This window comes from Mirounga angustirostris, unplaced genomic scaffold (genome assembly GCF_029215605.1).
Source record: "Mirounga angustirostris isolate CCGP_5_RB_7025 unplaced genomic scaffold, mMirAng1.0.hap1 SCAF_4, whole genome shotgun sequence".
NCBI classification, from domain to species: Eukaryota; Metazoa; Chordata; class Mammalia; order Carnivora; family Phocidae; genus Mirounga; species Mirounga angustirostris.
The window spans coordinates 58,816,909-58,830,749 of NW_026991712.1; the positions used below are offsets into that span (position 1 = coordinate 58,816,909).

The following is a 13,841-nucleotide window of genomic DNA, read 5'->3' on the forward strand; positions in this document are numbered from 1 at the left end:
AAACTGTGTGGAAATATAAATGCTTGTTTTTTAAGATGCTAAGTTGGGGGTAATTTGTTATGCAGCAGTAATATACCCTTCCTTCTTAAACAACTTGAGAACATATAAATATGTAAACAATGATTTTTAGACATTGGATGGCAGGTGGCATCGGACTGATCCCTGAGAGAATGGAAACAAATGAGGTAAGCCCTTCTATTAACACCAGTTTACAGTAGAGCCTAGAGGTTGTTTATAGGCTGCAGTGCAAGGAGGAGGAACCAAAACAGAGCTCACTTTTGTTGAGATTAAGAAACAAAGATGGGTGTTTGGGAAGGCCAAGATGGTTAGAATTGCAGGTCAGAGTGCCAGAGAGAAGAGACTTGGGGGAAGAGGGCTGAGTATATAGGTAAGTAAAAAAGTAACCCCAAGCATGAAAACATTTTAGAGATCTGCAGAGGGTGTTCCTTGAGGTTTTGGCTGAGTTCTGATCTGTAGATGCATGACAAAACCTACTCAAAGTCAGGGAAAGAACTACTGGAAAGCAATAAGAAAACAATTTCCAGAATTCATACAAGGTGTTAATAGTTTTTGTCTAGACTATCCAGAGTCTAAAGACCGTGTAATACATGTGGCATTGGGACGAGTCTTCGGAAGGCTTCAAGTGATCCCAAGTAACTTAACTGTGCACCAGAATAAAGTCCAGCATTAGAGGAATGCAACGCAATTCAGAATCCAACAATAAAATTTATGGTTTTAATCATTCATTCAAAAATTACAATGCTTGTTTCACCTTGAATAAGGGTTATAACAACTAGAGAGATCCGTAAGGAAGTAGAGAACTTGAACAACATTATAAGCCAGTTAGACTTAGTAGACATACACAAAACACCCAGTAAGAGCAGAATACACGTTTTTTCAAGTGCACATGAGACATTCTACAAGGGATAGTCCATATATTAGACCACAAAATCTCAAAACATTTTAAAAAATTGAAATCATAAAAGTATCTTCAGTCACAGTGGAATGAAGCTGGAAGTCAATAAGAATAATGGAAAACTCACAAATATGTAGAAATTAAACAACATACTCATAAATAACCAGGAGGTCAAAGAAGAAATCAAAGGGAAAATTAGAAAATAACAGACAAATGAAAATGAAAACACAGCATAACATAATGAGATACAGCAAAAGCAGTGCTCAGAGGGAAATTTATAGCAGTAAATACTTATATTTAAAAAGAAGAACTCCAAAGAACTCAAATCTAATTTTTCACCTTATGGAAACTAGAGAAAGAGAGCAAATTAAACCCAAAGCAAGCCAAAGAAAGGAAATAATAAAGATTAAAGTGGAGATAAGTGAAACAGAGTATAGGAAACAATATAGAGAATCAGTAAAACCAAAAGTTGGTTCTTTGAGAAGATCAACAAAATTGACAGACCTTTATCTAGACTGACAAAGGGAAAAAGCAAAGACGCCTATAACTAAAATTAGAAATGAAAGTGGAGATATTGCTGCTGACCTAAAAGAAATAAAAAAGGTTATAAGAGAATACTATGAACAACTCTATATCAACAGATTGGATAACCTACATGAAATGGACAAATTCCTAGAAACACAGATTACCAAAACTGACTCAAGAAGCAATAGAAAATACGAACTGACCTGTAACAAGCAAACAGATTGAATTAATAATAGTAATAAAAAATCCCTCCAAAACAAAAGTCCAGGACTAGGTGGCATTACCGGTGAATTCTACCAAACATTTAAAGAAGAATTAACACAAATTCCTCTCAGACTCTTCCCCAAAATAGGAGGACAGGGAATACTTCCTAACTCAATGAGCCCAACATTACTCTGATACCAAAGCCAGACACCATGAGAAACAATACAAAAACTACAGATCCATATTCCTTATGAGTATAGATGCAAAAATCCTCAACAAAACACTAAGACGCTGAATCCAACAGTATATTTAAATGGTTATATACCATGACCAAGTGGAATTTGTCCAGGTGGGAATGCCAGAGCAGTTCAACATAGGAAGATTAATCAGTGTAATACACACTGCATTAATAGGATGAAGGGAAACAAACAAACATCACCAGTTAATATGGAAGACTTTTGACAAAATATAACACCTGTTATATTTTCTATTACAATAAAAACACTCTAGAACTAGGAAGAGAAAGGAAATTCTTCAATATGATAAAGGGATTTATGGAAAACCCACAGCTAGCATCCAGTAGTGAAAGACTGAAAACTTTTCCTTATGATCAGGAATAAGACAAGGGTGCCTCTTTTCTTTTTAAAGATATTTATTTGAGAGAGTGAGCAAGAGAGAGAGAGCACAAGTGGGGGGAGGAGCAGAGGGAGAGGGAGAAGTAGACTCCTCACTGAGCAGTGAACAGGGAGTCCAACGTGGGCCTCGATCCTGGAACTCTGGGATCATGACCGGAGCTGAAGGCAGATGCTTAACCAACTAAGCCACCCACGCTCCCCAAGTGTGCCTATTTTCATACTGCTATTCAACATTGTGGTAGGAGTTATAGCCAGAGAAGTTAGGCAAGAAAGAGAAAATCCATATTAGGAAGGAAGAAATAGTTATTTCTATTTGTAGACAACATGATCCCATATATAGAATACCCCAAAGAATCCACAAAAACACACTGGAGCTAATACACAAGTTCAGAAAAATTGTCGGTATAAGATCAACACACAAAATAAAATTGTGTTTCTGTATACCAGTGGTGAACAATCCAAAAGGAAACTAAGAAAACTGTGCCATTTAATATTGTCCAAAAGCATAAGGAGTTGAAAGATTTGTACACTGAAAACTATAAAACATTGTTGAGAGAAATTAAAGACCTAAATAAATGGAAAGACATTCTGTGTTTATAGATTGGAAGACTTAATACTGTTGAGGTGGCAATGCTATGCAAAACAAGGTACAGATTAAATGCAATCTTTATCAGAATTCTGGTGACCTTTTTGCAGAACTGGAAAATCATATTCTTTAATTCATATGAAATTGTAGTGGGCCCAAATAGCCAAAATTCTGTTCTTGAAAACGAATAGAGTTGGAGAACTCATACTTCCCCATTTCAAAATATATTATAAAGCTACGGTAGTCAAAACAGTGTGGTACTGTTGTAAGGATAGACATATAAACCAATGGAATAGAATTGAGAGAAATTAACTAATGTATAAAAATTATGTTATTATATATAACATATATCTATTTATCTATCTCCAAATGATCTTTGACAAGAGGGTCACGACCACTCAATGCAAGAAAGAATAATTCTTTAACAAATAGTTTTGGGACAAATAGATATCCACATGCAAAAGAATAAACTTGGATCCCTACTCACACCACGTTAAAATATTAACTCTAAATGGATCAGTGACCTAAATATAAGAACTGAAACCCTGACAACTCAGCAACAAAACTACAAACAACCCAGCTAAGAAATGGGCAAAGGACTTGAATTGACAATTCTCTAAAGAAAGACATACAAATGGCCAATGTGCATATTTTTTTAAATTTTTTTATCTTTTAGATTTTTAAAAATTTATTAGAAAGAGAGAGTATGAGCAGGGAGAGCAGTAGAGGGAGAGGGAGAAGCAGACTCCCTGCTGAGCAGGGAGCCTGATGTGGGGCTTGGTCCCAGGACACTGAGATAATGACCTGAGCCGAAGGTATACGCCCAACTGACTGAGCCACCTAGGCACCCTGGCTAATATGCATATGAAGAAATACTCAACCTTGTTAATGATAAGGGAAATGCACATGAAAACCACAATGACATACCACTTCATGCCCACTAGAATGGCTAGAATAAAAAACAAAAACAGTAACAAGTGTTGGTAAGGATGTAGAGAAACAAATCCTTGTACATTGCTGGTGGGAATGTAAAATGGTTAACCTTCTGTGGAAAACAGTGTGGCAGTTCTTTAAAAAATTAAAGATAGAATTAGCATATGACCCAGTTATTCCACTCTTAGGTGTATACCCAAAAGAACTGAAAACAGGTACTCATATATGTACACACTTGTTCATAGCAATACTATTTACAATAGCCAAATGATGGAAGCAGCCCAAATGCCTGTAGATGGATGAATGGATAAACAAGTTTTGGTATACAAATACCACTGACTATTATTCAGCTATATATAGATAAACAAAACAAAACTGAAGTACTGATACATGCTATAGTGTGGTGAACCTTGGAAACATTTTGCTAAGTGAAATAAGTCAGACACAAAGGTCACATATTGTATGATTCCATTTATATGAAATATCTATAATAAGTAAACCTATATAAACAGAACTCAGATTGGTGTTTGCCAGGGCCTAGGGGTAAGGGAAATAGGGAGCAGCTGTGTAATGGGTACAGAGTTTCTTTTTGGGGTGATAAAAATGTTTTGGAACTAGATAGAGGTGTTAGTTGCACAACACTGTGAATGTACTAAATGCCACTGATTTGTTCATTTAAAAATGTTTTATTTGATGTTATGTCAATTTCACCTCAAAAAAAAAAAAGTTGAGTTCAAGATGGTGATGTAGGAAGATCCTGAGCTTGCTCCTCCCATAACAAATAAACAACTACATATGAAATAATTTCCTCTGAAAAAGACCACAAGACCGGATGAACAGAACCTCTACAACAAAGGACAAAAAAGACAGCACTGAGATGGGAAGAAGAGGCAGAGAGACATCATCTTGTAAAAACACCCATCCCAGGTGTGATACACAATCAGGAGGGAACTCAGAAATACAAAACTTTCCTGAGGAGCAGGAGGTTAGTGCTTCACAACAGGCATCCCAATCCTTAGGTCCTGTATAAGAGAAACAAGCCACAGGCTTTTACAACCACCTGGGATTATACCCAGAGAAACCATAAAACTAGGGAATGGAGAACCCACTCTTAAAGGGTTCGCACATACACTCAACCCCAGGACCAGCACAAAAATACCAATTTGAAAAGTGCCTTTGTGAAGAAGACTCACTAAGTAATTTTAAGGCATCTGTCAGTCAGGCAGGAAACTGTTGGGACTTTCTCTGGAGATGGAGACATTGGTGGGTGCCATATTTGTGACCTCATCCTATCCTGCTAATGTTGGTGCTGGTGGGAACCATTTTGTAATTATCTCTCAAATTGCTAGAGCCAGTGGGCACATCCAGCTGAGAACCCTGCCCACTCCCACGGTATTATCACATGTTGCAGCCAGGTGGAAGCTCCACACAGCCACATGCTGCAGCTGAGCCAGGTGTCAGCTTCACTCACCCTATGCTGCAGACATGGTGCCACCACAGTAGACAGTGCATACAGTCCACATAGGGGATCTAGCTCTGGTGGTCAGAGAGGATTTTGCTTTTGAGGTGCATGTGACATCTCCTACACAAGGCTGCTCCTTCAAGACTAGGAGAGGTAGTTGATTTGCCTGATCCATAGAAACAAACAAGAGCCAGGCAAAATGAGACAGAGAATATGTTCCAAATGAAAGAACAAGATAAAACATCAGAAAATGACATGAATGAAATGGAGATAAGCATATCAGCCTGATAAAGAATTCAAAGTTAATGGCCATAAAGATGCTCACTGAACTTGGGAGAAGAATAGATGAACACGGTGCGATCCTTCATAAAGAGACAATATAAGAAAGATTAAACAAGTTATGGAGCTGAAGAGTGAAATAATTGAAAACTACACTAGACAGGTTTAAAGGCAGACTGGATGAACTGAATATTGGATCACTGAGCTGATGATCAGCTGATGACAAAGCAATGGAACTCATGTAGACACAGTAGTGAAAAGAAGAATTTTAAAAAATGAAGATAACTTAAGGGATCCTTGGGACAACATCAAATGGGATAACATTCACTTTATATGGGTCCTAGAAAGAAAAAGAGAGGGGTGCCTGGGTGGCTCAGATGGTTAAGCATCTGCCTTCAGCTCAGGTCATGATCCCAGGGTCCTGGAATTGAGCCCCACATCGGGCTCCTGGCTCGGTGGGGAGCCTGCTTCTCCCTCTGCCTCTCTCCCTGCTCATGCTCTCTCTCTCTCTATCTCTGTGTCTCAAATGAATAAATAAAATCTTAAAAAAAAGAGAGAGAAAGGGACAGAAAACTTATCTGAAGAAATAATGGCTGAAAACTTTCCTAATCTGGAGAACAAAATAGATGTACAGGTCCAGGAAACTCAAGAGAATTCCAAATAGGATGAATCCAAAGAGATACACACCAAGATACATTATAATTAAAATGGTAAAAGTTAAAGAGAGAACCTTAAACATAGGAAGAGAGAAACAACTTACTACATAAAAGGGAAGTCTCATAAGGCTATCAGCAGAGTTTTCAGAAGAAACTTTGCAAGACAGAAACAAGTGGCATGACATATTCAAAGTGCTGAATGGAAAAAAAACTTCCAACCAAGAATTCTCTACTTGACAAGGCTATCATTCAGAATTGAAGGAGAGATTAAGAATTTTTCAGATAGTCAAAAGCTAAAGGAATTCATCACCATTAAACCAGCCTTATAAGAAATGTTTAAAGGGACTTATCTAAACTGAAAAGAAATGGTGTTAATAACAAAATGTATGAAAGTAAAAATCTCACTGGAAAAGGTAAATATATATTAAAAATAGTGGATCAGAGGTGCCTGCATGGCCCAGTCATTTAAGCGTCCAGCTCTTGATTTCAGCTCAGGTCATGATCTCAGGGTTGTGAGATTGAGCCCCACATCAGGCTCTGCACTGAGTGTAGAGCCTGCTTGAGATTCTCTCTCTCCCTCTCTGTCTGCTCCTCCCTGCCCCCCAAAATAAAAAAAATAAAAAAGTAGAGGATCAATCACTTATAAAGCAAATATGAAGCTTAAGAAAAGAGAAAAATAATGAAGTTGACTAAAACTGTGATAGTTAAGGGCTGCATAAAATGATGTCAATGTGACATCAAAAATATAAAACATGGGCGGGGGTGAAGAAAATATGTTTGGAATATGTTCAAATTTAATTGCTATCAACTCAAAGCAGCCCATTCTATGCATAGTAAGTTCTATATGAATCTCATGGTAACCGCAAAGCAAAAATTTACAACAAATACACAAAAGAAAATGAGAAAGGAATCTGAACATAACACTAAAGAAAGCCATCAAACCACAAGGGAAGAGAAAGAAGAAAGGAACAGAGGAACTATGAAAACAGCCAGAAAACAATGAACAAAATGGAAATAAGTACGGACCTATAAATAACTACAGTACTGTAAAAAGACTAAACTCTCCAATCAAAAGACACAGTGGCTGAATGGATTAAAAAAAAAGCAATACCTATCTATATGCTGCTGACAAGAAACTCACTTCAGAAGTAAGGACGTACACAGACTAAAAATGAAGGGATGGAGAAAACTATTCTATGCAAACAGGCATGAAAAGAAAGCTGGAGGGGTGCCTGGCTGGCTCAGTTGGTGGAGCATGACACTCTTGATCTCAGGGTCATGAGTTGAAGCCCCGTGTTGGGTGTAGAGCTTATTAAAAAAAGAAAAGAAAATACTATAGCTATACTCACAGCAAACAAAATAGACTTTAAAATAAAAATTGTAATAATAGACAAGGAAGGGCATTACATAATGATAAAGGAGTCAATCCAACAAGACATGACATTAATAAATATATATGCATCCAACATAGGAACATCAAGACATATAAAACAAATATTAACAGACCGAAAGGGAGGAATTGATGGCAATACAGTAATAGTAGGGGACTTTAACACCTCACTTACATCAACAAATAGATCATCCAAACAGGAAATTAATAAGGAAACATCAGCTTAAATGACACCAGATGGACTTAATATATTCAGAACATTCCATTCAAAAGCAACAATACACGGGTGCCTGGGTGGCTCAGATGGTTAAGCGTCTGTTTAGGTCATGATCCCAGGGTCCTGGGATTGAGTCCCGCATTGGGCTCCCTGCTAGGCGGGAAGCCTGCTTCTCCCTCTGCCTCTGCCTCTCTCTCTCTCTCTCTGACTCTCGTGAATAAATAAATAAAACATTAAAAAAACAGTATTAAAAAAAGGAACAATACACATTCTCAAGTGAACATCGTATATTCTCTAGGCTCGATCACGTTAGGCCACCAATTAAGCCTCAATAAATTAAAAAAGATTGAAACTCTTTTGAGCATTTTCTTCTGATCACAATGGTATGAAACTAGAAATCAATTACAAGAAGAAAACTTGAAAAACCACTAAAATGGGGAGGTTAAATGACATGCTACTCAACATTTTTGTCACTGAAGATAACAAAGAAATAAATACAGAGAGACAAATGAAAATAGAACTCTGATATACCAAAATCTTTGGGATATAGCAAGAGCAATTCTAAGAGAGAATATTATAGTAGTACAGGACTACGTCAAGAAACAAGAAAAATCTCCAGCAGTCTAACTTTACACCTGAAGGAGCTAGGGAAAAAAAAAAAAAAAGAATAAATGACAAAGTTAGTAGAAGAAAAATAATAGAGATCAGAGCAGAAATAATTGAACTAGAGACTGAGAAACAATAGAAAAAATTAATAAAGCTAAGAGCTGGTTCTTTGAAAAGATAAAGTTGACAGACTTTTAGTTAGACTAGCCGAGAAAAAAGAGAAGGTTCTAGTAATCAAAATCATAAATTGAAAGAGAAATTACAACTGACAGCACAGTACAGAGGATCATAAGAGACCACCAAGAAATATATGCTAACAAATTGTACAACCTAGAGGAAATGGATAAATTCCTAGGAACATACAATCTTCTAGGACTGAATCATGAGGAAATAGAAAATCTGAATGAACCAATTACTATTAAGGAGATTGATCAGTAATCAGAAACATCCCAACAAGCAAAAGTCTAAGACCAGATGGTTTCACTGGTGATTTCTACCAAACATTCAAAAAGATTCAATACCTATCTTTCTCAAACTCTTCCAAAAAATTGAGGAGGTAGTACCTCCAAACTCATTTTATGAGGCTGGCATTACCCTGATAGCAAACCAGACAAGGACACCACATAAAAATTTCTTAAAAATTACAGGCCAGTATCATTAATGAATATTGATGCAAAAATTCTTTTTTTTTTTTTTTTAAAGATTTTATTTATTTGAGAGAGAGAGAGAGCATGAGAGGGGAAGAGGGTCAGAGGGAGAAGCAGACTCCCCACTGAGCGGGGAGCCCGATGTGGGACTCGATCCTGGGACTCCAGGATCACGACCTGAGCCGAAGGCAGTCGCTTAACCAACTGAGCCACCCAGGCGCCCAATGCAAAAATTCTTAACAAAATATTAGCAAACTGAATTCAATAATACATTAAAAGGATAATAAACCATGATCAGGTGGGATTTATTTGAGGGATGCAAGGATGGTTCAACATCCACAAATCAACCAACATGATACACCACATTAACAAAATGAAGGAAAGAATTGTATGATCATCTTTATAGATGCAGAAAAAGCATGTGACAAATTTCAACATACATTTTTTTTAAAGGTAAGATTTCTTGTTTGTTTTTGTTTTTTTTTTAAGATTTTATTTTATTTATTTGACAGAAAGAGACACAGCGAGAGAGGGAACACAAGCAGGGGGAGTGGGAAAGGAAGAAGCAGGCTCTCCATGGAGCAGGGAGCCCGATGTGGGGCTCGATCTCAGGACCCTGGGATCATGACATGAGCCAAAGGCAGACGCTTAATGACTGAGCCACCCAGGTGCTCCTCAACATACATTTTTGATAAAAACTCTAAATGAAGTGGGTACAGAGGGAGTGTACCTCAACATAACAAAGGCCATGTGTAGTAAACCCACAGTTCACATCATACTCAGTGGTAAGCAGCTGAAAGCTTTCCCTTTAAGATCAGGAACAAGACAAGGATGCCCACTCTTACCACTTTTATTCAATATAGTGTTGGAGATCCTAGCCACAGCAATTGGTAGGAAAAAGAAATAAAAGGCATCCAGATTGGAAAGGAAGAAGTAAAACTGCCACCACTTAAAGATGACATGATGCTATAGAAAACCTAAAAGACTTCACCAAAACCTGTTACAACTAATAAATGAATTCAGTAAATTAATGGAATACAAAATGGAGTTTTTATAATGAGTTATTAGCAAGAATAATTAAGAAAACAATCTCATTTATAATTGTATCAAAAAGAATAAAGTACCTAGGAATAAATTTAACCAAGGAGGTTTAAGACCTATACAATGAAAACTAAGACATCATGAAAGAAATCGAAGAGCACACAAATGTAAATAAATACCATACTCATGGATTGGAAGAATTGATATTAAAATGTCCGTATCACCCAAAGCAATCTGCTGATTCAGTGCAATCCCTATCAAAATTCAAATGGCCTTTTGACAAAGCTAGACCAAATAATTCTGAAATTTATATGGAACCACATCCTTACCAATACTTCTTTTTTCTTCTCCTTCCTTCCATCCTTTTCTTTTCTTTTTTGGTTAATGGTCATTCTAATGGGTGTGAAGTGGTATTTCATTGTAGTTTTGATTTGCATTTTTCTGATGATTAGTGATATTTAGTATCTTTTCATATGCCTGTTGGCTGTTTGTGTATCATCTTTGAGGAAATGTCTATTCAAAGTTCCTTGCTCATTCTTTAATTGGGATTTATTTTTTTGATGTTGTTGAGATGTAAGAGTTCTTTATATATTCTGGATATCAGTCCCTTATCCAGGTATATGATTTGCAATGGAAACAACTTTTTTTTTAAAGATTTTATTTGTGAGAGAGAGAAAGAGAAAAGAGAGTGTGCACACAAGCAGGGGGAGCGGCAGGCAGTGGGAGAAGCAGGCTCCCTGCTGAGCAAGGAGCCCGATGCAGGACTCAATCCCAGGACCCTGGGATCATGACATGAGCCGGAGGCAGATGCTTAACTGACTGAGCCACCCAGGCATCCCTGGAAACAACATTTTTTTTTTTAAAGACTTTATCCATTCATTTGAGAGAGAGAGGGAGGGGGAGTGGCAGGCAGAAGGAGAAGCAGGCTCCCTGCTGAGCAAGGAGCCCAGTGCAGGACTTGATCCCAGAACCCTGGGATCATGACCTGAGCTGAAGGCAGATGTGTAACTGACTGAGCCACCCAGGCGCCCCTGGAAACAACTCTTGAGAAGCAAAGTCAGAGAATTTATTTTCAGCAGACTTGCACTGCAAGAAATCCTAAAGGAAGTTACTTAGGCAAAAGGAAAATATTAACAGGTGGAAATTTGGATCTGTGAAGAGGAATGAAGAGTGCAAGAAATGGTAAAATATGGGGTAAATATAAAAGATATTTTCTTCCTTTTTAAACTTTTCAAAAGATAGTTGATTATTTAAAGCAAAGATAACAGTGAGTTGGTGGCTTATAGCATACATGGAAATAGATTGACTGATGTCAGTATCATAAAGAATGGTACGGGGGAAAGTCAGTATAGTATTGTTAGGTGCCTGTACTGTACACAAAGTGGTATAGTATTTGAGTGTAGGCTTTGTATACTTAAGAGCACTTGCTAATAAAAAATAAAGAAAAATAACTTATAAGCCCATGGGGGAGATGAAATTGAATATTAAAAACTAATCGGTCCACAAGAAGGTAGGCAAAGATGAAGAATGGAATAAACAAGAGATGGGACAAAAACAGTAAAACAGTAAATTTAAATCTTACTTTTTTGATAATTAAATTAAATATAAATGATATAAATAACCTAGTTAAAAAGTAAAGATACTCAGATTGGCTAAAAAAGTAATACTCAAGTATATGATGTCAGGAAACTTATTTGGAGTATAAAGGTAAAAATAGACTAAAAGTACAAGGATGGTCTGCATCTGGCTCATATGTAGTAAGAGGGCCTATATTTATACTCATCACGAAACAATCCCCTGCTCCACAAACAAAGTACACCAAACAGTAGTTCTGAAGACAATGCATGTGAGGCAGTGATGGTCAGTGATCCCTGAGTGGTGAGAAACAAGTGAAGTGAGCCCTGCAATTGCCTCTGCTGCATTGAGAGACTCACCAGGTTATGGCACAGGCAGTAAGAACTGAGTTGTGGAGTTTGGCACATTCCCCTGGTTGAGGAGATGTTGTTGCTGTGGAACTGAGTCACAAATTATAAAAGCAAGAGAACAAAATATTTCCAAGTCACTTAACTGCATCCCAGGACAAAGTTCAGGAAGATTTGTAGGAGTGGGAAATACCAGCATACAACAAGTTGAAATTCATAGTGCATGTCATTCAGTTAAAGATTCCCATCTATGCACAGGACCCAAAAAACAACCCATCATGAAAATAACCATAGGGACACAGAATTGACACAGATGATAGAATTAGCAGAGGATGTTAAAAGTATTTGTTGTAATTATATTCCATATGTTCAGAAAGTGAGAAACATGTAAGATGCAAAGAGATCCATGTAGAAGTTTTAAAGATGAAAACTACATCTGAGACGAAGAATACACTAGATGAGATAAATGGCAGATAGGACATTGCAGGAAAAAGATTAATGAACTTGAAGGCATAGCAATAGAAACCATCCAATAGAAACATACAGAGAAGAAAGAGGGAGAAAACATCAATTTGTTGTAGGATACCTTCAAACAATCAAATATATAAGTAGAGTTCCTAAAGGAGGCCGTTTACATAAAGATGTATTTCCAGAAATAGTGGCCAAAAACTTGCCAAATATGTTTCGTTAAGATGAAACCATAAACCAAAACTTTCCAAATAAGTTTTAAGATGAAACTCTAAAAAATTGAATGAGCTACCAAGTATAAGCAATATAAAGGAAACTACACCAAAGCTCATCACAATCAAATTACCAAATACAAGTAATAAAGAGAAAATCTTAAAAGCAGTCAGAAAAAAAAAAAGACAAGATCAAGTTGTGTGCATAGGAGCAAAGATAAAGATGACATTAGATTTCTTGTCAGAAATAATATAAGCAAGAAAACAGTGGAATAGCATCTTTAAGGTACTGAAAGATGAAAAAATAATCTCCCTAGAATTCTATATCTGGCAAAAATATGTTTCAGAAACCAATGTGAAAAAATTCATCATATTCAAGATGCTGCTTCAGAAAAGCTGAAGAAATTCAATGCTTCTCCCCCCACCCCCCACACTTCAGGAAAATTTTAAAGTCCTTCAGACAGCAGGAAAATGATGCCAGTTGAATTAAAAAAAAAAAAACAAAACAAAAAACGCAAGAAATGGTAACTAGGGTAAATATATAGAATTTGTTTCTTATTTAATCTCTTTAAAATGTAGTTTTTTAAAGTCAAAATATTAACAGATACTGTATGGTTTATTGCATCCATAAAAGTAAAATGCATGATAACAGTAGCTTAAAGGCCAAGGAAGAAAAGGAAGCATATTATAAGACTCCTATGCTCTACCCTAGGTGGTGTGATATCTCTTAAAGGTAGACTGTGATAAATTAAAGATATGTATTGTAACCTCACTAAAATAGGAAAACAGTCATAAATAATAAGCGAAGAAAAGTAGATAGAATTTAATCATACAAAACAATCCAACAGAAGTCATGACAACATGAAAAGGGAAAGAAGGTCAGCTGGGACAAATACAAATAGCAAGATGATATGTTCTAATGAGTAAGATGAAATGTTCTAATGAATAACCACATTAAATATAAACAAATATAATATTCTAAACACCCCAACTTAAAGGCCAAGATTGAATCAAAAGCAAGATCCAGCCGTATTACTTGCCTACAAGAAGCACTGTTAACTGTATACACAAATAGGTTAAAAGTAAAACGTGGAAAATGATATAACATGGTAACCTATTAGAAAGAAACTTGGAATGAGTTT

The 13,841-nt window shown here is 36.6% G+C and overlaps 1 protein-coding gene across 3 annotated transcripts in view; it reads left to right on the forward strand.

Annotated features, from left to right (window-relative positions):
- Positions 1-13,841, forward strand: part of UBE2W (ubiquitin conjugating enzyme E2 W) — a 165,296-nt gene that overhangs the window by 127,952 nt on the left and 23,503 nt on the right. Inside the window, exon 7 of one of the 3 annotated variants that reach the window (XM_064588198.1) lies at positions 131-8,474. The exons of the other annotated variants lie outside the window; for them this stretch is intronic. The gene's annotated coding sequence lies outside the window, so the exon portion shown is untranslated. Of the gene's footprint in view, positions 1-130; positions 8,475-13,841 lie in introns of those variants that run through there. 3 annotated transcript variants of the gene reach the window in all.